Below are 25,684 nucleotides of genomic sequence, written 5' to 3' on the forward strand. Positions count from 1 at the left end.
GTGGCCTTGTTAGCAGTGGTGAGAAAGATGCCAAGGGGGGGCTGTGATGGGAAGCTGAGCTCCCTTGTGGCCTGTCCTGTCGGTCACTTGCCCTTGGTGGTGTGCAGCAGATCTGCCTGGCTGGGATTTGCAGCTCTATTTCACTTCTGCTGGAGAAAAAACAGAGCAAGTGCTCTCTGGGGTTCTTAATCCAGTCTTTTTCCTGAGCACTAAATTCAGCCTTGAAGTCTTTCCCCTCTGGTAAGCAAGTATTTTTGAGGAAAAACGGATTTTGGAAGCAGTGTAATTTATTTCCGTGGTACTCTCCTGGAAAAGTCATCAGTCTTGGCTCTGCATTCCCTTTGCTGCTGTTGAGAAATGATGCTTTGGTGCCATGCTGCTGGCACTGCCTGCCTCAGCCTGGGCAGGTTGGGTAGCACAGGGAGCCACGGCTGTGGTGGTGCCAGCATGGATGAAGAGCACTCTGGATCTCGTTCAGTGTTCAGTTGGCCAGCTCTGCAAAGAGGAGGAATTGGAATTGACACTCTGTGTCTGAATGTGTTAAAATTTAACTGTAATTGTAATTTAATCTTGCTTGTGTGGTGAGGTGTAAGCGTAGAGTCCTGCGGAATTCTTCTTTGGTCTTGCAGGCTCGAAGCTCTGCTTGGTGCTCATGGTGCAGATGGTTTTGCTTTACTCAGTGGAGGAGGAGGTTGGCCAGGAGCAATGCCTACTGCCTGTCTGAGCTGCCCTGCCAAACTCACATTGTCTTGTTCCATTTTGGGGAAGTACAGTTGATTTGTGGTGCCGTGTGAACTCCAGCTGAAGTGTTCCCTGCTTGGTGCTTGCGCAGGAGTTGGTGTCACCTCCTCCTCCTCCTCACTATGCTCACGTGCAATGGAAGAAATGCTCCCTAGACCTGGGAGGGGAAAGGGGCTTTTCTGGGTGCTTTCAGCTGCTACAGAGCCACAGTGATCTTTAATCCTAAGGTGCAAATTGCCATTGCAGCATTTTCCAGGGAAAAGCAGCCTTGAGAGGAAATGGAGCTATAAATGAGCCTGGCTGGGCTCCTGGCTGAGTGTTTTGAATCAGTTTGTGCTCTCCCTTTTGGCTACAGGCCAGGCTTTCAAAGGCAGCTTGGCAGAGCTGTGCTTCGTGCTCAGGTACCCCCTAACCCTCGCCTGCTGATGTTCTGATAAGCAAGTGTGTGCATGCTGTGTTGGGGCTGATCACATGTACACTCAGCCCTGCTTGCCAGTGCTGTGCTTTGAAGGCTGTGAGAGTGTGCTGGCATCATGCAGTTCCCCCACAGATTTTGAGAATCTAACCTTGTAATTTTAGCAGCTGGCTCAGCGCTGCCTCTGAGCAGATAGGCTGGTTAAAACAAACAAATAAATATACAGGCCTGTTTCCTGTGCCTGTCAATATTGGAATAATTTTAAATGGTGTGTTTTCTCCTGGTCGCTGACCTATAGTTTATTCCATTATCGACTGCTGGGTTACTGGCTCTTTGTGTTCTGTGGTGAAGTGAACTGTAAGGCTGAAATCACTTGGCTGCGATGGTGTTGCTGGGCAGGAACTCGGCTCTGGCTGACTCAGATCAGGGTGAAAGTGTACCCTTTGGCAACTCAAATCCTCATTTATCTCCACCTCCCCCCTAATAAACGGGTTAAACAACATAGTGCAGTATTGATCCTGCTTTCATCTGGCGGCCCTGGGCTGTAGCAGTTACCTTTGTGCCACATTCCTGCTGCTTTCCCAACAATGCCTCACATTTTCTGCAGAGCTGCCGCCCTCCCCTCGGTGACCTTCTCTTGCTTTGGCTGCGATGGGCTTGGCTGGGGACGCCTCCAGCGCTGCGGAGCGCGTTCAGCACCGGCGTGGGCAGAGCTTGGCAGCCGCTCCTGGTAAAGCTGTGCTGGCTTGGTGTGATGCTGTGAGCACTGCAAAGTGCAGTTCTGTGGCTTGGTTAATGTGCTGTTGTTCCTCAGGCTCTGCTCTAGGAATTGCTGGCCTTGGGAAGGGTCCTAGAATGACCACGCAGTTCTTTTGGGGTGTTAGAGATGGAGTGAGGGTTGGGTGAAGACCTCAGTCTTTGTTGGTGCCACGGTTACTGGTGGATGTTCAATGGTTGTCCTGATCTTAGGACAGTCATAGACCTTTACCAATGCAGTGACTTGTTTAAAATTCTGATTAGGACTCCTGGAGTGGCCAATCTTGCTGCTCTTAGCAAGGCACTCCTTCTGAGAAATGCCTGAAGCTTCTGACTGTTGCTGATATGCCGGCTGCTGGTGGAGGATTTGAGCACAGCCCAATGTGAGCCCCCATCTGAGAAACACCTGAAGCTTCTGACTGCTCCTGACCTCCAGGCTGCTGCTGGGGGATTTGAGCACAGCCTAGAGAGAGCCCTCAGACTGCCTTGACTGTGCCTCCTGTGTTGTGCAAAGGCTCTGCAAACTTGGGTGCAGGCTGTGCTAACAGCCAGTGAGCCACCATCCCATTCCACACTGGCAGCCTGGGGCAGGTTACAGAGGCCTGGGAGCCCCGGCCTCTGTGCTGAGCTGCACGTGTTTATTTACAGGGGAGGAGGGTGATTCACTCTTTTTCCCTGTAAGTTGGTGTGAACATTCACTCTGAGCCTGCACGTCCTGCTTGAGACTGCCTTAGGCTCTCTGGGTTTTTTGGCTGCTGTAGAAAAGTAGCTTTAGTACACAAATACTCAGAAATGCTGTTCTGTATGATCCCTTCATATTTCAGGTCTTATGAGGACTTGATCTTTGTTGGTGACTGCTTTGTGTGTCTTGCTTGTGGGCTGTGGGGGTGTTAGAAAGGCCTGTTTGTGTGCTGCTCAGCTTCCCACCAGATGCATCCATCATCTTCAAAAGAAGCAAGGGAGAAAGATGGCTTAGAATTTTTTTTTTTTTTGAGCCATCAGATTTGGCATAGAAATAAACAGGTGTTCTGGCATGGGAGCAGAGGAGTGTTTGTCTCTGAGCTCCTGTCTCTTGTCACGTGAGGATCTTCAGGGAGTCTCTATCAAAGAGCTGACTTTAGTAATGATGTAATTTTTTTTTTTCATCTAAGGGATTGATGAATAACTGGATTCCTGGTGTCTCTGGCAGGGTAGGCTGGTGCAGGAGGTAAATGTCTCTGGAGTGCAGCCCAAAAATTGCCTTGGGTAGAATGAAACTTTGCAAGTAAATAATGTCTCTGCAACCTCTGGCCTTATGAGGCAAATATTTGAGGCTGTGAGTCCCAGTGTTATGTGCTGTGTTCAGCTGAGGTCACATCTGCTGTTTCTGGTAGACAGTGCTGGGAGCGACCCTTGAACCTCTCAGGAACCCAAGTCTTTTAGAGACTTGATTTTGGCACCTTGGCCCGTGAGATGGAAGATGCACCAACATTTTGTGTGCAGTTTTCCCCAGTCTGTTGTCTTGCCTTTGGGATTTGACTTCTGAGTCTGGCCATGATGGTTACTTGATGTGGAGAAATCCATCTGGATGGTTGAAAAAGCTTTCCAATGCCAGTGCCCTCTTGCCCGAGCCGTGCCAGGGGTGTGGCAGAAGAGAGGCTGGGCGAAGGCAGCAAACCTCTGATCCGTGTTAACTTTGTTCCTTGGCTTCCTGGCAGTGCCAGTTTCAAGATAAGGCAAACACTGCAGTGACCTTATCCAGGGACCTCACTGACGTCAGCGTGTGCCTGTCCCTTACCCTGGCTGGACTTTGGGTCAGGTTTCTTTGAAGGCTGGGCATTGACAGCAGAGAGCGAAAGGCTAGCTGGGGTCACCCCAGCCTTTGCGGGGGTAACTGGGGCAAAGGCAAGGGGCAGGCTTGGGGGTCAGCCCACATGTGACTGAAGGCAGAGGGCTTTCCCATGGCCTTGTCTCTTGAGTTCTTAGGCCAAGCATCTCTTACAGACTTGCTGCTGGACCTCTCGACACGCATCCCCTTTAAATGTTTGTGTGTGTGTGTCCTTGGGGGCACTTTCAGGCATCTCCAGAGATTTTCAAAGGATTGAGGCACCCAAGTGTCTGTGCACAGGATCATCACGACACGCTTGGTTTTATTTTGTCCTTAAAAACACCCAGGCTCTGAGCAGATGGAAACATTAGCATGAGCACTGTGTGCCTTTGTGTTTTAATGCTGTCTCCCAGAGCAGCGAGAGATTCATTACAAAGTTCTTGCTTTAAAAGGACCTCAAATGGCAGCAGCCAAGCTGGGGCAGCCTTGGAGAGGACTGGTAAGGCATTTTTGGGTCTTTGTGGAGTGCTGTGTGACTCAGGGATTGCCTGTGTCACTCTTTGTGACTCCTAAGTCCAGGTGCAAGCCTAGGTTGGGAAGTTTGAAGTGAATGACATTAGCTGGGCAGGAAATGTTCCTGCTTGGCTTTAGAGCTCTACAGAGCAAACAAAGGAACAGAAATAACAAACATTGGGTTTATTTAGGAGAAGTGTGACTTTGCTTTTCATTGTTAGCCACAGGAGAACAGCAACTTTCACGTAGTGTGATCTTCTTGTGAGCCACAGCCTCTCTGCCTGCAGCACACTGGTGGATGTCTGCTCCTCCAGTTGCCTGCTGTGCTCATCATGTGGGTACCTGAAGTGTTTTGGTGCCTTACTGATTCTTCTGCTGCTCCTTTCCTCCCCCATGGGTGTGCTGCTTGCTCAAGGCATTTTGGCACCAGGGAGAAGGCAGAAGTAGCATTTAAAACATAAAGGATTCCAGATGTGAGCATGTCTTGGACACTGCTAGTGGAGGAAAAATACGTAATGCACACAGTTGTTCACGTTATGGTGTGGCCACATGGTTTGTGTGATAAATAGCCCAGATAAAGCTGATTGTTTTTGTAGGCTAGTTTCCTCTCTCTTTTTTTAAACTGTAAATTGAAATCCACAGTCTGGAAGCCTGCAACTGTATACCTGTTAGTTGCATTCCCTGCTGCAATGTCAGCTTGATGGCTGAGGCTTCACATTCTTAAATGTCAGCGATTAGGTGTTGGAAGTTCCCCCTTCCTGCTGGAGGAGGCTGGAGGAGGCCCCTGAGAACTGTTTGCCGTAGGAAATGAGAATTGCCAGGATCCTGTGTTTCAATGGAGTCCATGTGATCCCTTCCCCTTGTGAGGACTGAAATAATGCTGATATTGCCACTGCAGCCTTGCCAGATAGCAAAGCCTGGTTTTTCTTCTGCTGCAGTGATTTGCCTCTGCCACCCCTCTGCAAGGGTAGGTCAGCAGAGATGGCTCTGGGACTGCCAGTCTCCTTCCTCACTGATGGGAACTGGAATGCTTACACTTCCCTAATGCTGTGCAGATCATTTTGCAACTTTATTTTCACAAGGAACATGCAAATGGTCCATGCTGCACTTGCACGCTAATGAAACCAAATACTAGATTGCCTTGGTGAGAGGTTTCATTTTGAACTTCCTGAAGACAAGATCAGAGGGGGCTTTTTCATGGGAGGTGGCTGGAAAACTCATCACTTGTGCTGCTGGTTCTTCTTGAAGGTTTTGTAGTGACTGAGGTGTTACTGCTGTTGGTTACATGTTGGTTTCATGACTTGTTGACTTTTGTTGATTGTGATTGTTGATCTCTGTAGAGATTATTTTAGTCCTTTTGTTTACCAGGTAACCTCAAAATAAAAACCCACTACCAGCGGGTCTGTATCTTTTCCATTGAGGCAGCAGATTCCAAAATGCCAGGTGAGGATTGGTCTGCACTCTTCTGAACTTCTGATGCTTCATACTGGGCTTGTGCATTGATTGGAGCAAAGTACATTGAACTCCTGAGTTCTTAAATCATTTTTGGGTCTGGAGTTGATTTGGAGAGTGAAAAATGGATGTCACAAGTGTCTTGAAGACACTGCCTGAGGTGATGATGTTCCAGGCTGTGCAGGGCCTGTGGTGAGCAGCACCTCCCTGCTAACAGGGCTGTTGCACAAGGAATGATGGCTGTCCTGGGGTGCTCCTGGCTTTGTGCTGCTCTCCAGCTTTGTGTTCACATGTTTTTTTGAAATGGATGGTCAGAGTTCTCAGAGCAGTTTCATTTAAAGAAGAAATGTTGAGCTGAAGGAATTAAAAAACCCCAATCCAAACACAGCAGAGGATTGCCTAATTTGAGGCTGGTGTCTGTACCATGTCGCACTCTCTTACTCCTGTCAGTCAGGGATCTTTTAAAATGTGTCTTTTTAATTTTCTGAGATAGACCTTGCAATCTAAGGCTGAGGTATCTTCCTACATACTTGAGGCTGTGTCAGGAATCTGCTTGAGATGCTGCTGCCTCTTTTTCATTTCCCAGCCATGCAGCTGCATCCCTTCTGATCAGGGAATTGAGGCTTTGGACTCAGTCCTCCGAGGAGTCTCCTGAACATTTCCCTGCCTGGGAAAGTTCTGCTGTGTGTGAGCAGCTGGTGAGGGCAGGCAGAGCTGCCAGACGAGCAGGGATGTGACTGTCTGAGGCACTCACGGTGGGGAGGAGGCTGCACACACTGGCCAGAGAGGCTCTGGGAGCTGGATCCTCCGTTCTGGCTTTGATTTGGTGTGAAAGGTTTGGCTGCAGGCTGCTGACCTCCCCAGCCCAGCCGCACACCACGAGCATCGCTTGCGTGAGACCTTTCCTGGTTTCTGTCCTGACCTGGTGTGTCGTGTTCTGGAGAGGTTTTATAAAGATGCTCTTGGGTGGTGAGTGAAGTGCTTTGATATATATTCCCCCAAGCCCCATGGAGTATTATTTTTCTGTACTTCTTAGGTGAAAAAGAAGAATCTGGCAACTGTGTAGGAGGCTGATGCTTTGACTGGTGTACACAAGCATTAAAAATGATAAATCTGGGGGTTTTACCTGGGATTTTTTCTTATTTTTTTTAACTCTTTGAACTCTTATTTTTTGCATGCAGGTAGAAAAATAAAACCTTAAGCATGGTCAATGCCTTTGTCCCAGGAGAAATGCTGAGTGTCAGGGGATGGGCTTAGGGTTGCAGCATTCCCAGTTGTGGCTTGGGGCTACAGCATTCCCAAATGTGTCCTCTTGTGCATTTCCCACTGCATGGGGCCTGGAGCAGTTATCTGGAACAGTAGTAATGTAAATTGAATGAGCAGTCCAGTTAAATAAGTAATGAAGTTAGCAGGGTGCCTAATTAAATTAAATTCAAAATTATGTATGGATGATGCCTTTCTAATAATTGCTGTAGGTTTGTCATTGAGGAACTCCACACTGCCCTCTTGGCTGGAGCTTCCCCTTTCCCAGGTGAATGTTGGTACCACTGAGGGATGTGTTTTACACTTCAGTTTGCTTTGGCTCCTGCCTGATGCCCTTATGACCATTGCAGTGTTCCTTTCTGTTTTGCTGAGATGTATGGAGGGAGTTTGGGTGATAATAGTCTCTGCTGATCATATGATGGTTTTTTACATTGCTACAGAGAATTTCTGGTTTGCTCCTAGACCAACCTTAGTGCTGTTCCCTTGGTCCCTGTGCCCCACTGATCCCCTTGGTGGGACTGTTCCCTGTCCTTCCCATCCCTGTGGTGCCTGGCAGGTTGCTCCTGTTTCCACAAGCAGGATGGCATGTCTGGTAACTCTGGGCACAATGATTTAGCCCATTTCTTTATTTGAAAATAAATCTCTTCATTTCCATCCTCCTGGGCCTCTCTCAAACAGCAGCGCTTTGAAGGTGTGTGTCAGTTGGGGGATAAACATTAAGCTGAGGCAGAAGAACAATTCTGAAGTGAGGAAAAGCTGCTGAAATTGAAGACACTTGAGAAAATGCAGCCATCAGAGCCACCAAAGGGAATTCTCTCCAGACAGCACGTTGAGGGCAGTCTCTCCCTGTCCTGGGCACACTCAGGCACTCAGTGCATTTTGAAGATGGGTTGTCAAGGCAGAGCTGGCTCTGGCTGGCAATTACTGACCTTTGAGGTAATGTGTCCTTAATAGGAAGATGTGAGTACATCAGAGGAAGAATTGTCATTGTCATTATCATCTTTTCACCTCCTTTTGAGAAGGGCAGGTCTATTAAAGGGCCTCTGCTCCAGCAGAACTGGTCCTGCCCCTCCAGGAAATGACTCCTGACTTTTCCTAAGAAAATGTGTGGGGAGGAGGGACAGCCCAAATGACCAGAGCTCTGTGGCTGCTTTTTGAATTCCCCCTGCTGCCCCACTGCTCTTTTTGCACCAGGATTTATGTGCTAAATCCCAGATGGTGTCTTCAGTGTAGTAGCCAAGCTTGCCTGATGCAGGGGCTGTGCTCCTGGGGACCCACAACTGGCAGTATGTTTTGGGGCAGAGATTGTTCTGCATGAAGCAATAAATGCTCTGCAGGGAGACACCTGGGACAGCAGCTACAGGTGATGAACGACAGAAGATTTTTGTCACGTTCAGGGCAGTCTGACTCTTCCTTGTTGATGGTTTCCCTGGGAAAAGCTCCAAGTGATGAACAGCAGCATCATGCAGCCGCTTTTTCTCCAGGAATGGCGAGTGCTCCCCCTGTGCTGCTTCATCAGAGAATCTGGAGATCTTTTGCAAGCCTTCAATTAGTCCTTGATTGGCCTTGGCACCTCCATGCCCAGCACCCCTGTGACAGAGCAGCAAGATTGGAGACCCCTGTGACCCCCATCTCCCACGTGGGAGTAGAAGGATCTTGGCTGGAGTCCTTATGGAGGCAGAGGAGCTTGGTAAACCGCAGGGTGTAGTGAAGGATGTAACAAAGTGATTTGCATGGGTGCAGTGACCTGAGCAGGGCTCTGCACATTTCATGCGCAGTTGCGTTAAAGGGATGCTGATCATTTTCAGCATGACCTGCTAATTATCAGAGCAGATGAAAGCCTTTTTTTTTCCTCTTTAAATCCTCCTCCCCCTACATGCTCTCTTCTTCTCCCTGCTCCTTCCCCAAGCCCTTATCTAAGCTAATCAACATGACACAAACAGCCAAAAAAGCAGGATTCTTAGAGCAGCTATTAAGTAGAAAGGAGACAGCGGGTGTCTGGAGCCCCTCGGGAGGGACTCGCCTGCTATATCCCACTGCTTTTAACAGCCAGAGTGAGAGCTGCAGAGTCAGAGCAGAAAAGCTTTAAGCTTCTTTCTTTTGAGGTCCTAATACTCAGTGACCTGTATGCTATGATGCAGATTTTTTATAAGACCCAAATGTGGAATTTTAGTGGTGCTGAGAGGTTTCTCGGATACCTGATACATCCCGGATTGCATACAAATTTATATCAATAGCTATTTTTTTGGGGGGGGTAAGTTTTCAAAAGTTTGAGACATGGCTATGTCCTTCAAGGAGAGTCTTTCCATCCCAAATGTCTGTTTATTGTTGATAAAGCGTCCCTCAGCAGCAGAACACACAGCTAGAGGAGGGTTATGTTAATCTGGTGAAGTAGTTTCTGTGATTGCATCAAGCTGGACACAAGTTTGTTTTCTCCCATATTTCAAGCATTTGTTTTATCTGGAGCTGTGGGAGGGATTTTCCATTGTCCTCTGCTCTGTGCTAGATGAATACTTAAAAGTTGTGCTTGGGTGATAAGGGAGCAGGCTGAGACAGAGGACAGACGTGCCTTAGGAATTTCAGCTGCGGTGGTACGCTGGAGGGAGGCTGAGCAAAGGGACACCGTGTTTAAATAGTGTGTCCTGGATTGCTTTAATTTGGTTCTTATTTTGTAAGCCGTTGGCTGGGTTTTCTGTCCTTTCAGAAATCAGCAGCTTCTTATGAAATATGGAGCTGTTTAAAAACAGACAGCAGCTGCTCCATCCTTGCGTCAGCACGGACTCGGCAGAAGGAAGGGGAATGGTAGACGCTTGTTTAGCTGTGATTTTCTTCCCTTCATTGCTGTTGTCATATTGTGTTAACAGAAGGTCTGATCAAATATACACCAGGAAAGTAAGACTTAATGTTTCTTTGTTCTCCTGGAATGGTGTTGGGAGGGGAGTGGGGGAATGTTTGAATGAGACTTTTATTTATGTGGTTCAGATAGCTCAGCGTTGCCTGTGTTGGTAGAGATGTTGTTCTGCTCTTATTTCTTAGGCTGCTTGCTGTATTTTTAGCTGGGAAAAGTCTTTACTTTGTTTGTACAAAACCTCTGCTATGTGGTATGGAAACTTTGGGGGGTGGTGGCGTGAGTATTTAACAGGGAGAGTATGATCTATTCACACTGACTTCCTAACTTGTTTTAAACTCTCCTCTAAAAAAAAAAAAAAATCTCAGCCAGATTCTTTAAAAAATAAAATGAAAAATGAGGAACATTGTTGCACAAGAACTGGAAAGAACCCAAATAGTTTGCTTACTGTTAAAATTGCGACATGACTGGAAACATTTGGTAAAGAAAAATTAATTGCGTGGTGTATTTGTGGTTTCCTGTTGAATCTCAATTTCTAGAGGAGGTTGAAAATCCCATGGATGTTTCCTCAGATTACTAGATAGCATTATACCTTGTGTGCATGATGAAAGACCTTCAGTAAAGCGTGCCAGATATCCATGGCTGGCTATAAAAAGTCTCTCCCATCTGGAACATGACTGTTTTCTCCTTTTTAGTAGGATGATTTGAGCAGAGATAAGCATGCAGTGAAATTTAGCCTAGTCCAGTCTTACTCCTCTACCATTATGGATTTCCTTGCAGTCTGGGAGTCACCTGAAGGAGAATGCTCAGCCTTTTAGTGAGCTTTGAAGCCATGGGCAGGGGTGGCTGCTAAGGGAGGAGGGGAGGGCCAAGCAGTTGTTTTTCAGCAGAGCATGGGCTTGAATGTGGTTGAAGATCTGCTCTGGGTCATCTTGCATCACTCCTGGTAATGATCCTGTGCATCAGCTGCAGAGCCAGAGCTTGGGGAATCAGATGGGAGGACTACCAGGAGTGTTTGGAGTGCCCTTCAGCTGCCCTGTGAGAGGCCCCAGCGTGGCCAGTCACCAAGCCATGCCACCAAGCCATGCCACAAAGCCACTTCCATGCAGAGCTGGAGCACCTGGTTGTGAACGCGGTCACGCATAGGTGGGGCTGGATGGGAGGCAGGGTGGTGAATCTGGGGCAGATTGCTGAGGAACATGCTGCTTTCCCCTGTCTGGAGGCTTGGGGAGTGTCTCTGAGAGCTGCTGGGTGAAACCCTGGGCTGGAGACATCTGGCCAGGGGTCAGGTCAGAGCATCACATTGGCCACAGCCCCTGCTCTGCCTGCTCGTTTGATCGCACAGAAGATGTTTGTGTATGCAAAAGCATAACTCATGATGACACAGGGCTTAAGGTTGTGAAATCTTTGAGGCTCTTCTGGGTATTCCTGTGGGAAGGGAAGAGTTATCCCTCAGATAATTTCCATGGGGAAATAGTTAATCTCATAAACACCAGAGGTTGTTTTGTAAAGCGAAGGCAGGGCTGTGGGGGAGCGTGGTTAACCATGTAGAGTGAAGACAGGCTGAAGCTCATAAAGGAAAAATGTATGTAGGAGTTTATAGATGTATATGCATGTATTAGAACTTCAATTTGAGATCGCTGACTGAGATTAGAATGAGCTGCTGTGGAGCTAAACCACTTACAGAGAGCTGAGAGCTTTTTGAGATGGATGGTGGCCCCACAGCTTGATGACTGAGAACATGCACAGTTGTTTAAAATCTGCTTCTTTAAAGTGTTGGGTTTTTTGGTGTAGCTTGAAATAATGAAAAACTTATTTTAGGATTAATGCCCATCCAACTTCCTGAGAATTCCTATCCAGTGTTGAATGTCTGTGTTCACTGTTGGGAGTTAAATTTTCCTCTTGACTCAATTGTGGAAACAGTCTTCATTTATCGTTTCCCAGTTTAGCTCCTGTATTAAAATTACAACAAGGCTGGGATTTATTTTTGTCTTGTGTACATTTATCTCCTGTGTATCCTTGTGTCTATTTTTAGAGTCCTGCTCCATTGCTAAATGGATTGGCCGAGTTCTTGGGGACAAAATATTGAAGCATATGACTAGACTGCAATACCCCTCAGCCACTCTGCTCTGCAGTATTCATAGTGCCTGGGTTTACCCAGCTTGTCACAGCTTATTTTAAATGCTGAGGATGCAGTGGGCAGAGCCAGCAGATAGGAGATCTTAAATGGCATATCAGTGTGTAAGTGAAAGGAGGGAGGAGGTGGACGTGGAGGGGAAGCTCCAGCTGAGAATAAACAGATAGCAGTGGTATTTGTTTGGGAAGCAGCTGACTTGCATGGCCTGGGTACAGCCCTCTTGTTTAGAGTTTTTTATTTGGACTTTTTTTTTTCTTGACAGGATATTTCTGTTTCAGGAAATATCAGGAAATGTGGAATACTCTGGAAGGGGACTGGTGTGGTGGTTGGATGGCTATGAGCTTATCATTTCCTGAGTTAAAAAACAAGCTTTACACAGGTTCCAGCCATGTTTCAAAGCCCCTGTGACTTCTGCGAGTCGGTGGCTGAACACTTGTCCTCCAATTTCTCCCTGACTTCTTGGCTTGCACAGGAGTGATTTGTGTTTCCACTAATCTTTCCTTCTGGTTCCACATCCAGTCTGAGCTAGCTGGTTTTTTTATCTTTGAGGAGTTTGCTCTGTTTATAACTTTGCTGTTGGGTGTCTTCACCATGTTCTTGCTTTGCTTTCAGGATCTGTTTGTCCATGTGGCCTCTTACATGTCTGCAGCTCTCTCCCAAGTGTTAGGAGGATGCTCAGGGCTCTGCACACTGTATTGTTATACCTTTCAGAGATCTAGGTTTTGATGCTTTTAAAATATTTTTTAAAATTGCCTAGGCAGTGCTTTTGGCAAGGACGTGGTCCAGAACTTACAGAAACACAGAGGACTCTTACTGGAGTAAAGCATAGCTTGGGATCAGATTCTTGGTTTGGTTTTTATTCTCTTCCACTTTGTTTCACTAGAAGATGTGATGAGGTACTTCCTTACTCTGATTTCTTGGATATTTTTTCTCTTTCTCTGCTGTCTGCAGGGTATGCTCTGCTACTTGGACTTCTTGATCCACTTGGAGAGGCATTGCCTAGTAATGCCAGCTTTTTTTTTGCACAGATCCTTGAATGAGTCGTCTTTTTCCACCTCCTCCCTTCTTTATGTTCCTCATCCAACATCCTTTGGTTCCTACGTACGTGCCACATGCTTCCTTTGTTTTGCCTGTGTTAACAGAATTTTCTGACGTTGGAGCCTGTTCTGAAGGATGTGGCTTGGCCCTTGCAGAGCCTTTTCTGTGCTGCAGGCTCTGGTGGAGGCAGGTGTGCTCAGTGTGTAGCTGTACCTGGGGTGGGTGTGTGTTTTGGAGCAGAGGGATGGTTTAGCCCTGGCCGTGCAGCTGTGGGTGTAGGAGACTTGGAGCTGCAGGGTAGGATCAGCACACAGGACTCAGTTCCCTAAAGGATTTTTTACTGTGGCCACAGAATTGCTTGGCAGGTGGAGGAGAGTTGATCAAACAAACCTGCTTCCACCAATTGTCCAGCTTTTGTATTTCTTTTGGGGATTTTTTTTTTTAATTCCATGGACTTTAAAGCATGCGTGATTGAACAGTTTAACTGTGGGAGCTGCTGGAGAGAACTTACTGGGATTTCGTGCAAACCTTGCTGTCCTTTTCGTGTTTTTGGCTCAGCAGAGTTGCTGTGAGCAGGCAGGAGTGCCCGAGGATGTGGCCCAGGTGAGATGTTGTCACCTGAGCAGAGATCAAAGTGCCTGTGCAGTTGACTGTGCTGTGTAGGCTGGCTGTTTGATGGTGGAACCGGTCCCTGCTCTGGTACCCCATGCACTCTGCTATCTTTGGGTCATCTCCTCTTCCCCTGACACCTCAGCCTGTGTCAGAGGCTGTGGAACTGGCTACAGGAGGAGTAGCAGCACTGGTGGTAAAGTTGTAGGAGCTTTCTGGAAACCTGGAGGTTTGTCATGGCCTGCCAGCGTGTGTTCAGAGGTTGCTAACAGGTGATATTTCAGCTTGCTCTCCCTGCAGTGAATGGGTGAAGAGAGGTTCCCCATCACTTTGCAGGGGTTGGCATTCAGACCAAGTCCTTCTCTTGCTCCTGTCAGGAAAGTCACTGTGTCTGGGTCCCTTGGCATGGCTGAACATGTGTTCTCCAGGGAACCACCTGAGGGCTGCTACAGGAGCTGTAGGTGGCTGCAAGTGGCTCCTTCTCCAGGGAGAGCAGGACAAGTGAAGACCCACCTTGGCATAATGGAGGTTTTAACAACAAGGTTCTGGCTTGTGCTTCCAGCTTTATTAGCAGTGATCAAAATTGATTTTCTAATGTATTTTTCTTGTGCTCCCAGTGATTTTCTGTGGTCAAATCTGCCTTCTTGTTTTGTCCCTGTGCATGAATGGATTGTATTTGGAGCTGGCTTTCAGGCTGCAGAGTCTGCTTCATCCTGACACCCAGCACTGAACGTGCCCTGGCTGTGCAGTCTGTCCAGAGGCTGTTCATGATCAGACATGCACCTAATTGCTCTGAAATTGTTAAAGGTCAAGGATATTACTGCAGAAGATTCATTTAAAAAAACCCAAACAACAACTTTCTGTAAGAGGTGCTGGTGGTTATTTCCTTTAAATCCTTAGATTTGGGGTTGGAAGGGAAAAATTATTAAATGATGTCTTAAAGCTGAATAAAGAAGTTGGTATTGAATGTTCTAATGTCTTACAGATGCTGTGGGGTTTTGGGGTTTTATTTTAAATTTAACAATGGGAGTTGGAGTGGCTCCAGCACCATAAAGAATAGTCTGTTTAATTAAGGGTTTAAGCTGGAAGAGTGTGTGTAGTGTGATGCCATTTTAAAGTTTCAGCAGGGTTTTGTAGTTGTTATTCCTCATCTTGCATCATCCATCCCTGTGTCGGTGCTCCTTACCCAGAGAACAGAGGTTGGTCTGTGGAAGAGCAGGAAGGTTTCTCCAGATGTTTTAGCCCTGACTTCACTATTTTCTTTTTCTTCTGACTCCTGATGCCCACTTAAGGTGCTGTCTCTTTGCAGGCACATGCACATGGTGTGTTACACACAGGAGGAAATACCAGCTGTGGTTTTCCCCAATAGCTTGGGGGTTTTTCTTCAGGCTGGAGAGAGTCATGTTCATAGATATCATCTTGGTAACAGCAAATTGGGATGGAGGGGAAGGGGCAGGAGACTGGGATCAAATGCAGCCTGCTCAGGGAGGTGTCCTGAGACACACTGAGGTTTCACTGCAACAGAGGAGTGAGAGATAGAGCTGTGGCTGTGGCATTCAGCAGAGCAGGACTAAGTCCCATCCCCATGGAAGTTCTTAGAGTTCTCTGTGCCTCGTTCACCTGTAACCTGCTGGGGTGAAACCCAGAAAATTTACAATTAATAAGAGACTAAATTATTATTCTCACCTACAAAACACAAATGTTCCAGTCATGTGACAGAGTCCTCATTAGAAAAAACAACATTAAGGAGATTTAAGGTTGGCACCTCTTAACTTCATCCCATTCTGAGCTCATGAGATATTCAGGTAGATGCTCCATGACAGGTCTGGTTTTCTCTGCTCTCCTGTGTGGCTCTGCTTGGCTTTCTGGTAGCATAACGTGTATTTAATTATCAGCAGCAACAGCTGCTGCTCTTGGCCATCTTTGCACACTTTGGTACAGGAACCAGCATCTGCCAGGGTGTGCTGCATCCTGGCTTGTGCTGAGATGATTGCTTGATTTTTATTTTTTTCTTTTTTTTTTTTTTTTGCTGTGGGAATTAGGCTCTTCTGTGGCATTAGGAATTGTAGCCTTGTATCAAAGGCTGAGCAGCTGTGAGCCTGACATGTACCAAGGAGCCTTTATGGTTTGCATTTAGTCTCTCCTGGTATGTTTATTCCCATAAAATAATTAATTGAACTAGAGCTCCAAGCAGTGTTATCACCTCTACACATTAGAAAATCATAATCATGCTCTGCAACTTAATGAGATTTAGAAAGAAATGTTCTTTTTTTGTTTGCCTTCTGGTTTTGAGTGTTAAAGACTCCCAGGGGTTGAGCATTCCAGTCTTTCCTGGAGATCAGGGGGCAGTGGGCTGGCCATGGAGAGCCACCAGTGCAGAGCAGCAGCCTTTGGGTTTCCCAGCATTCTCGCCAGGAATGCAGCTGGATTGTGAACACTGGCATCACTGTTTTGGGAACTGAGCACTGGGAATGGAGTTAACTCTGTTTTTTGTGGTGGCCTTGGCTCTGCTGTTCTTCAGTTTTCCCTTCAATTTCTATTGTTTTCTTTGCGTATTTGCTAACTTGCAAAATTCAGCAAATTGCGGAGGATCTCCCAGCCCTCGGGGTGAGTTTTCCTCAGGGCAGTGGCACTCACTGAGCTCATGCTCAGAGGAGTGAATGCAGCTGGGACCTGCTGGCCTTGGGGTGCTCAGGGTCTGTGCCAGGTGTGGAGGTGGTGGGGTCATCCTGGACACAGTGTGGGCAGTCAGGGTAAAGATTAACTCCCCATGATCTTGGGGGCTGCTGTGTGTGTGTTAGCTGCTCATTTCAGTAGGATTTGATTGAAACACAATCATAAGGCTCCTTAACGTCATCAGTCTTCCTATACCACTGACATTAATGATGGCTTTGAGTGTCTGTTCCTCTCCTGTTTGAGTTTTGCTGCTGTTTCTCAGCCTTGCCAGGATGTGTTACTGCTTGTAACTCGTTCAGCTTCAGAACAAGCCCCAGCAGTATCCTGGGTTGCCCTGCACTGCCACAGGGGCAGGGGCATCTCGAGTGCAGCTGGTTCTCCAGGACATCCCTGCAGTGCTGTCCCTAAAGGACACAGGAGTTCTCCCAGCATTTGATGAGGGAGGATTTGTGAAGCATCTTGCTTCCCTGCAGCTCTGCATATCACACCCAGAGCCCCACCAGCCTGCTCACAGCTTGCCCAGGAGGGCAGTGACAGAACCACATGCACAAAGTGTTATTTTGTGGTCTGTTTTCTCTCAGGCCTGGCAAGCTGGAGGAGAACCTCGCACGCAGCTCGCTGGAGGCAGCGAGCAGAGCAAATGTACCTGCTGAGTAACAGACTGAAATAACCCCAGAAGAGCGCAGATGGGCTTGTGGCACTTACTGCAGATGCTGTGTCTGTGACAAATCAACAAATCCAGTAGATGGGGAACGGTTCCTGCGTGCTGTCCCTGGGAAGAGGAGCGTCCCCTGCTCCACTGCCCCGTGACCCTGGAGCGTCTGGGCAATTCCTGCTGGTGGTGCAGGAAGGAAATGGTTAAAGGAGGCGAGGTTGTCAAGTTGGGTTAGCCATCAGATAGCTAATATTTTAGAGGTTTTTCAGAGCTAAGCTATAAAAAGGCCTTAGCAGTATTTCAACTCGCCCATTGTCTGCTGGAAGCCAGCCAGCGTTGCCATGCCGACGAGGAATTATTACTTGCTGCCAGAGCTGGAGGAAAAGCTCATACTTTTGGCTTCAAAACAGGAGGGGTGGACTTATGTAATCCACTGTGTTTATAGGCTGAGACTGGCAGGAGCATTGAGAAATAATTACAGGCTTTCCATTTCATTTCCAGATTGGTTTTAAGGCTGTGTGGCCTCGCTTTATTTATTTATTTTGAAGTTAAGAGAGTGGCTGCTAAAGATGCAGGAGGTGATGTGGGGATGCTGCTAGGTAAGTACCCCCCACTTCCCTCCCCTGGCTGGCTGGGAGGCTTTTGTTTTGGTGGCATTTTGTGTGGAGAACTAAACTAGGCCACAGCAGAAAGAAGTTGCTTTGGAAATCTGGGACTTGGCCCGGCGACACAGAAGCAGCGTTCAGTGCTGGAGGCTGAGCTCACACTCCTGCGCTCGCCCGGCTGCTTGCTGCTGGAGGTGAAGTGCAAGGTTTTGTGAGCCCCTGCTGCTTTCTGAGGTGATTTTTTTTTTTCCCCTCCAGCCCTCCTTGGCGGGGAGCATGTAATTTTATGGGGAGGGTAGCAACAAGGGAAAAGGAGAGAAAAAGTTTGGGGATTTTTTTTTTCCCTGACGCTTTGGTCTCGCGCGTCGGCTGGAGAGGGGATTTGTCAGTGGGATCAAAGCAGTTCTGTGCTTTTGAGAGGTGGATTGCAAAGTTTAGCCTGTAATTAATGTGGGTTTGTTCGTCCTGGAGCAGTCAGCAGATGATGCTGTAATTTGGGTTTGCCTGGAAAGCGGCGCTCGGTGTGTTTCCACTTGGGTCAGGCCGGTGCGAGTTTGCAGCTGCTGCTCTGGTGCTGCTGTCACATACAGGAGTTACTGCTGGAGAACTCTCCTGCAGAACTTTGAGAATGGGTGCTTCTGCTGGTCCTGAGGGTCGTGGTCCTGTAGTCCTGGGGAAGACACTTGTGGTGGGGTGGGGGTTCCAGGAGAGATGGTGAGACAGGGCTTTAGTGGGCTGGGAGGTGGCAGCAGGGACAGGGATGGGATGGGAGGGCTGTGCTGGGACAGTCAGAGCTGGGCTGGGCTGTGCTGCTCCTCTTCGTGCTCAGTTCTCCTTCAGTAAATGAGAATCTTATAGCTGTGGCTTTCTAAATCTCTTTAACATTGGGTATAAAGCTCGAAAGAGTGAAGGAAGCCCATTTTTGGAGGGGATGAAGGAGAATACTTTGATATGCTGCAAACTTGCTGCAGGGGTTACAAAGGTGTATAGAATCTACAGTGTGCTGTGATTTTTTTTTTTTAAGTTTTCTTTCATTGCACAGTGTCCTACTAAGGAGTTACCTTCTCAGTCCTTGCTAATGTACCTTCTTGCCACTGTTGTGTGGTGTGTACAGATGAAATATCCCAACTGCTGTGCCAGACTGCTCTTGAGAGTGGACTCCAGTGTTGACCAGCACTTTGTGACTCTTGCACTTCTTAGGGCAGCTGCAGCCCCATATGAACATATTTGGGCTCTGTGTTGAAGCACAGGGGTGTCTCAGTGGAGCTGATGTACACAACAGCTTGTTGAATGCACACTGCAGAAATAAGCTGTTTTTTCCACAGTTTCCCACAGTTATGGGTAGGAACTTGGGAGAGTGGTGACATGCTTTCCCTGGGGAAATGTCCCTTGAAACAGCAGGTTTGCCTGCTGTTATCAGAGACGCATGGGTGTGTTACACAAAATAATTCAATCATTTAATGATCCATAATACTGCTCTAACTCCTACCACAGATGCTGTTGGATTCAATGCAAGTTGGATTTGTTACTGCAGGGGTTTTTGGGGTTTTTTTTCCTTTCTCTGGGATTCCTGCCAAGATGAACTGTATGTTCTGTTCGTAAGAGCTATGAGTAATGTATGTGTGAATCTATAACATAAGTAATAGGAGTATATAAAATGTGTGAGTGTGCAGGATCTGTGTGTCCTGTGTCTGCAGAGCACCGCACACATGCTCCGTGTGCGTTCTCAAATGGGGTGTGATACATGTCTGGGCAAAATTAATGACATGCCTTGGAGTTCCTGCTCTCTGCAGAGCCCTGTCTGATGGCCTCATCACAGAGAGCTGAGCTGAAATCCCAGTCACAGCCGCGCTTTGGCTGCTTAATTGCCCTTTTGGAGGAGTTACAAATTAGAGAGAGCTGGAAGTCCCTCCCTGTGCCTTAACGGAAGCCAGCCTTAACAGGGAGGGGAGGGATGCTTGCTCCATGGCCTGATGTGCTCTGTGGGGTTGGTGCATCACTGAGGTGTCTGGGGGCTTGTTCCTTGGAGCAGGGGGTACAGGGAGTCCTGGGGACCCCTCTCTGCATCCCCCCAGGTGGGTGCTGCTCCAGGAGCTGCTGTATGAGTGATGCACTCCAAGGCAGGTCTGCTGCTTTTAGTAGGATTTTTTTTTTTCCAGATGAATAAAATGGGCTTTCACTCATAAATTATTTTTCTTATGTGAAAAATGAGAAGGTGGCAAGTAGCCAATTTCCCCGCCTCCCTCTTCCCAGCTCCGATGAGGTCATTGCCTCTTAAAGTTTATACCACGCACTGTGAGACATGGCTGGAGGAGCAAGAAGGCAACAAACGCTTCTCTGAGAGCGGGTGGGAGTGATGGCCGCCCATCCCTGAAGGGTTAGTCAGCCGTAAGTGATACCTGGGCAGACACAGAGGGGAGGGGGCCTGGTGCAGATTGCTGGGAAAGCCTGCCAGGATCAGATTTGTGTGGGAGGGAGTGCCCTGGTCACTGCCCAGCCCTGCCGTGCTCTGGGTGCCCAGCACAGCAGGGCTGGGGTGCTTTGGGTGCAGCTCCATGGGGTGGTCGTGCTGTTTGGTGGGCTGCCAGGGGGAAGGAGACTGGGCATGGGCTTTGGTGAAATGGGGCCAGCAGCAGTCCTGGCATTCCTTGTCTGAGCTTGCTCTTGTGTCCATTTACTTTTCCTCGGGAATTTCCTCAGCGCTGTTTTTGCAATGGGGTTGCAAAAGTTCATGACCCAATGAAGGATCTCTCCAAGACCTTTGTGTCCCTGCCTGAGTGGCTGCCTGGAGAAGCTGTTTTTCTTTTCCCTTGAACTCCATGCTGAGCTGTGTGTGGATTCCTGAGCTATTGTTTTCTCCTTGTCTGTCCCCCCCGCCATCCCATGGTGGAAGCAACACGGAAACAGGAGTGCCCGGAGCAGGAGGTGGAACCTGGGGCTTTCCTACACCTTGAGCCCAGGAGGGTGGGTCTGGAGAGCTGTACCCTCCACTGGGTACCTGGGGACAGTGGCCTGCGTTGTCTGTGCTTCTCAGGTGCAGCATTGGCCTGAAAACACTGTTTCATAGGTGCCATAACTGATTATTGAAATGGCAGAGCTTTTTACTGCCTGGTGCCTTTGCTGTAGCTCTGATTTTGGCTGGGGTACATTCTGGGGTGGCCAGGGGGAGGACTCGTGATGTTCTCTTACTGTTTCACAGCCCTGTCATCGCTCTGTGCAGCTGTGATGGGCTGGAGAAGTACAGGTGGAAGTTGGCGAGGGAGGGGTCCTACATAGCACTGGGCTCTTAGGCACAAACTTCATAAAACCCAACCTGTATTGAAATTGCTCTTCCATTGCAGTTTTTCTGTTCCCTGGAGATCATTCAAGTGTCCTGTTACTTCCAGCTGCTCTTGTGCTGCTGCACCCCAGTGATATCTTCTGTTCACCAATTCTTTGTCTTTTCGCTTCTCCTTAGCAGCCTCATGGATTTTTTTTCTCAGTCGACACAATGCAATCACTCCTTGTTAGCCTATCTTGCTCTTTCCTCTTTCAAGGAGGGGAAGGAGCAGGGGAACCAGATCTGATAATTCCAGTGAGTAGAACTGTTCCCCTGAGCCCTTTATAAAGAAATAAAAAGGCTCTCCTTCTCTCTGCTTCTCTTTGAGTACAAGCACTTTACCCTCTTGGATTCCCTGCAGGCTCCTCATACTGCTAAAATTGAAACATCAAGATGTCTGAGGCAGCAGGAATTACCATCAGTGTTTTGACACCTGGAGGTACAATTTCTATTAGCTTTTATATAAAAACAACACCAGTTTTGCCAACAGAGTTCTTGTTAAATAATGCATGAAGACCCCACTCCTGACAGTAGGTATTTTTCTTTCACTTCCCTGGACTCTTGGATTATGGCTTAATTTTTGTGACCACTGGGGAAAACGATATGCACTCTCACACATGGAAATATGGATGTGGACACGCATGTGCTTAAGTCCCAGGCAGAGAATTAATTACCCCATTTGCTAATTAATGTGAGGAGATAGGGGAGAGCAATTTGAGGTCAGTCTGCTGAGCAGGCTTGGGTCATTGTTTTATTTTTTGGGAGTAGCAAAGCAGAGTCCTCCTGAGAGCTTTGATGGCAAGTAAGATTGTTTGTGTGTGATCTGGGAGGGTGTGCCTGCTCCCAGGCAGGGATGAGCACAAGGGTCATCAGGAACAGAAATGGGAAACTTGTGGGTTTGCCTGGATGATGCCTGGCATGGAGCATATGCTATGTGCTCACTTTTGGGGGAAATGAAGTACAACAGAAGGGCACAGCATGTGGATGTGACTGCTAATAGTGAGAATCAAAGTACAGTTTTGACATTTCTAACCTAATAAGTGGCGCTGCGTGCGAGAGCCTGCTTATTTTCCTTTTTCACCATGAGATGCTTTGACAGAGGAGTAAAGTCCCATTTTGACATTTCTGTCATTTTAACTAAAGAGAGAGATTACAGTAAATTGGATTAAGTGAAAATCTTCTTCAGATGTTTGTGGTTTGGGCTGATTTATGGATAGATGTCATTTGAACGTCATTCTGCATTTTTTAAGCATCTGCTTGATGGTTGCTTTAATGCTGTTTCTGCAAATAGTCCACGCAGAGGAGGGAAGGCTGAGCAAGCAGCAGCACCCCGTGACAGAGCTAATGCTGGTGTGTGGCATGGGGACAGCCAAGCAGTGTCCTTCTCACGCTCCTGGATCACAGTGCCAGACTCTGTAACGGGTGCTTGCCTCTCATTTCAGTTCCTGTTATTAAACTTCGTTATCTTCTGCTGAAAGTCATTTAAATAAGCTTTCAAAAGTATTTTTCCCGCCCTGGAGAGCGATGGTTGAGCACACACATTCCTTCTGGTGCTCTTGGCCAGTCTGAGGTTGCCTGTTGCCCCATGAGCAGCAGTGACGTTCTTCTGGTTACGCTCACGCAGAGCCCTCGCTCACCGTGCCTGTGACTTCTCCAGAAACCAAAATATTCTCCTCAACGTGTGCTGGCTCACTGACATCAGCAACAGCATGTGAAAATACTTTGTCCATGCACAGATATTTCCGAAAGATAGTGTTGAAAGTTCTTCCATTAAACTTACAACCTGAGACTTCTGAAATTTATACGTCCTTTGTGGCTTCCTCCACCTAAGCTATTTAGAAGCTGCTGGTGCCATTTGGAAAGCTGCATAATCTCTTGTGGGTGATGATGTAATCAGCACTGTAATCAAATCTGCCAGTGATGTCATTGCTGGAGTAGTCCAGTGTTCCCTGGTGCAGTGATTAGTGGGATGGGATTGAAGTGTCAGTGCAGTTGGTGATGGAAAATGGGATGTCCCCACCATGGACGTGTGGGGCAATTGGTGATGGAAAATGGGATGTCCCCACCCTGGAGGGGCTGTGGTGTTTTCTTTTCTGCCTCTCTGCCCACCTCAGTTTTTTGCAGCATCCTTGCAGTTAAAAGACAAGATTTTTGCCTTTCACTGTGTGAGCATTTTGTGTCAAAGGGCAATTCTTTAGACATTTTCTATGTTATTTTTCATGATACCATTATTAGTAGAAGATCACACTAGTGAGGGAAGATAAATTTGTAATCCTGCTTAATGGCTGATCTTATCCAGCTGAGTAACTCTCATTGCATAAGGGACAGTGACCTGAAATCTTTTTAAACCATTGGACTGGATGCCTTTCCCTTCTCTACTTAGCACACATGGGTGTGATACAGACTTTAAATGGTTTAAAGTTTAACTGTTTTACTTTGAAATTTGAATACCTGCTGATAGCTAACCTTTGGGTTGGTGTGCCAGAGAGGACAGTGGTGCTGCAGGGTGTGCAGAGTGACTTTAATGTATCACGGTGTTAAACTGCATCTCTTGCTCTTTGGGATTGCTGAACAGCATTTACAGAAATTACCTGGCATGAATTACAGGAGGATCAAACAGAAGAGCTTGATCAGAGCCCTTCTCAGGCAGATTGATGAGAGGGGCTGGGGAGGGAGCTCTGAGGATGCTCTGGCACTGGGGACAGCTCTGCTCCATCCCTCTCCATCCCACTGCTGGGTACCACAGAGAGGGTGTGTGGGTTGTTGGCACTGCTCCTTGCTTTACCCAAGGTGATGTCCTGGTGAATGCCCCTGGGGAAGGAAGAGGGTTTTTCCTCCCAGATCTGGGTGAATCACTGCTGCCTGTGATGGGTTCTCACTGCGACAGCCTCTAAATGGGAACTCCCAGGGGAAATTAGCCTGCAGCTTTTGCCTTTATTAAATATTCTCCAGTGCCATCCCATAGGACAGCTTTTTAGTGCTCTGCAGTGTTTCATCTGTATTTTTAACATCACCTACGTGGAATGTGGCAATATATGGTCTATATTTACATTAAAGCTTATGCAAAACAGTTAAGAAATGATGGATTGCATGTTCTGTTCTTCAGATCTGTAACATGATGGGGTCCTGTACGTAGGTGTGGGAATCTCAGCTGGAGATACTGCAGATTATTACAAAGTCCAATAGCTTACTTAGAGTTAGGGCTTATAATGATAGATTTAGCCATTTATTCAAACACCTATTTAATGATTGATTAAGCCTTTATAAACTATTTGCAACTTTTAAAATGGGACCTGATGTATTGCAGCTCCATTAGCATCTAGCTAATAAAACAGGCTGTGGACCTGCAACACCGATTTTGTTGACAGAAATTATATTTCATGTGTTGAAGTACTAAGTACGTTGTTACAGTGTGTTTAAGGCACAGAAGTACAATGTGCTGCCTTGCTCCTGTCCTTCCAGCAGCTCTGACAGAGCTGTTTGCTGCCTTGGAGCAGAGCTGGTGACTCTTCACACACATCCCAGCTGGCCTGGCTGCTGCTCGAGCAGGGGGGCTCCTGCACTTTCCCCTGGGGCCCTGTCTGATCTAGGCTGAGGGAGATTGAAGGTGTAAAGGGAACAGGGTGGTTTGTTTGGAGCCCTGGGATGCCAAACTGGAATTTCACTGAAGAGCCTGGGTTGGAGTGGGAGAGCAGCAAGGTTGCTTTGAAAGAGAGGAGGTGCAGGCAAAGCTCTGCATCCTGCTCCATGTCCAGAAGTGTGCTGTCTTCTGAGTTTTACTAGAATCTCAGGATGGCTGGGGTTTGAAAGGACCTTAAAGATCATCTGGTTCCAGCCCCCTGTACCTTCCACTAGATCAGATTGCTCAACTCCCCATCCAACCTCTCCTTACCTTTATTTAACCAAGCACCAGAACCTAGAGGTGAATTCTGTACACAAGATTTTAGAAGACAGGCTTTTCCAAATCTGACTTCTTTGTCTGTGTATAAAAGCATTTTTTTCCATGAACTGCTCAACTTTCCATTTGCTTGAGCAGTACAGAGCTGGCAGCTGGGATGAGCTGTGTAATGGGATATCTGAATTGCAGCAGGAAACCAGCTCTGGTTGAAGCAGACCTGATTTAAAAGCAAATTCAGTCAAACCAGTACAAACTCCTGCTCAGAGGAATTAAAACTGCTTTGTGTCCAATGGATGGCACTTGTGCTCAGGTCAGGAACTGCTGCTGAGGGATCCTCAGGTGGACAAGGAGCAGAACCTGTCAAGGGCAGGTTGAGCAAGGCACATCCCTGATGCTCTGCCCTTCTCACAGGGCTGTGGGAAGCAGGTAAATTTGGCAAGGGCTGACTTTTCCTCTGTCCCACTCCTGCTCACATGGTTAAATGATCTTGGTGAGTGGTGAATGCTTGGATGGTAATGCTGTCCTTTTCCTTGGCAGGCTGAGCTCGTAGGACTTGGAAATATTTAGGCAAGGCTGATGATGTAAATGAGCACATGGGGACGTGGGAATGGTCCTGCCCTGTGGGTGGCTGATGTAAAAACAAAACTGGGAAGCCTTTTCCAGGCTTGGGCTGTGGAGCAGGGAGGTGGTTTTGTGGAAGGCTGCAATTAATATTTCTCTTTCCATGTTGTTAAACAGCTCAGCATTCATGTCTTTACCTCTAGCATCTGTCTGCAAGATTTGTGTGTTTGTTTCTGGAGATTTCCTACTCCTTGGCAATCAGGCATGCTGTAGGAAATGGAGGGAGAAGGGGTTGGCTCCAGTGGCCTGAGCCCATTGTTCAGCTCCCAGCCAGCTGTGCTGCAGCTGTTTGCAGGGCAGAGAGCACAGGGACTGGAACAGAGGCGGATTC

The 25,684-nt window shown here is 47.5% G+C and overlaps 1 protein-coding gene across 18 annotated transcripts in view; it reads left to right on the forward strand.

Annotated features, from left to right (window-relative positions):
- NCOR2 (nuclear receptor corepressor 2) overlaps nt 1-25,684 on the forward strand; it is a 290,104-nt gene that overhangs the window by 96,305 nt on the left and 168,115 nt on the right. The window contains exon 1 of one of the 18 annotated variants that reach the window (XM_064727112.1): nt 17,481-17,509. The exons of 15 other annotated variants lie outside the window; for them this stretch is intronic. The gene's annotated coding sequence lies outside the window, so the exon portion shown is untranslated. Of the gene's footprint in view, nt 1-17,480; nt 17,510-17,669; nt 17,750-19,859; nt 19,904-25,684 lie in introns of those variants that run through there. 2 more of the 18 variants (XM_064727111.1, XM_064727113.1) reach the window with 2 other exon arrangements.

The sequence above is a fragment of the Zonotrichia leucophrys genome, chromosome 15 (genome assembly GCF_028769735.1).
Source record: "Zonotrichia leucophrys gambelii isolate GWCS_2022_RI chromosome 15, RI_Zleu_2.0, whole genome shotgun sequence".
Taxonomy (NCBI): Eukaryota; Metazoa; Chordata; class Aves; order Passeriformes; family Passerellidae; genus Zonotrichia; species Zonotrichia leucophrys.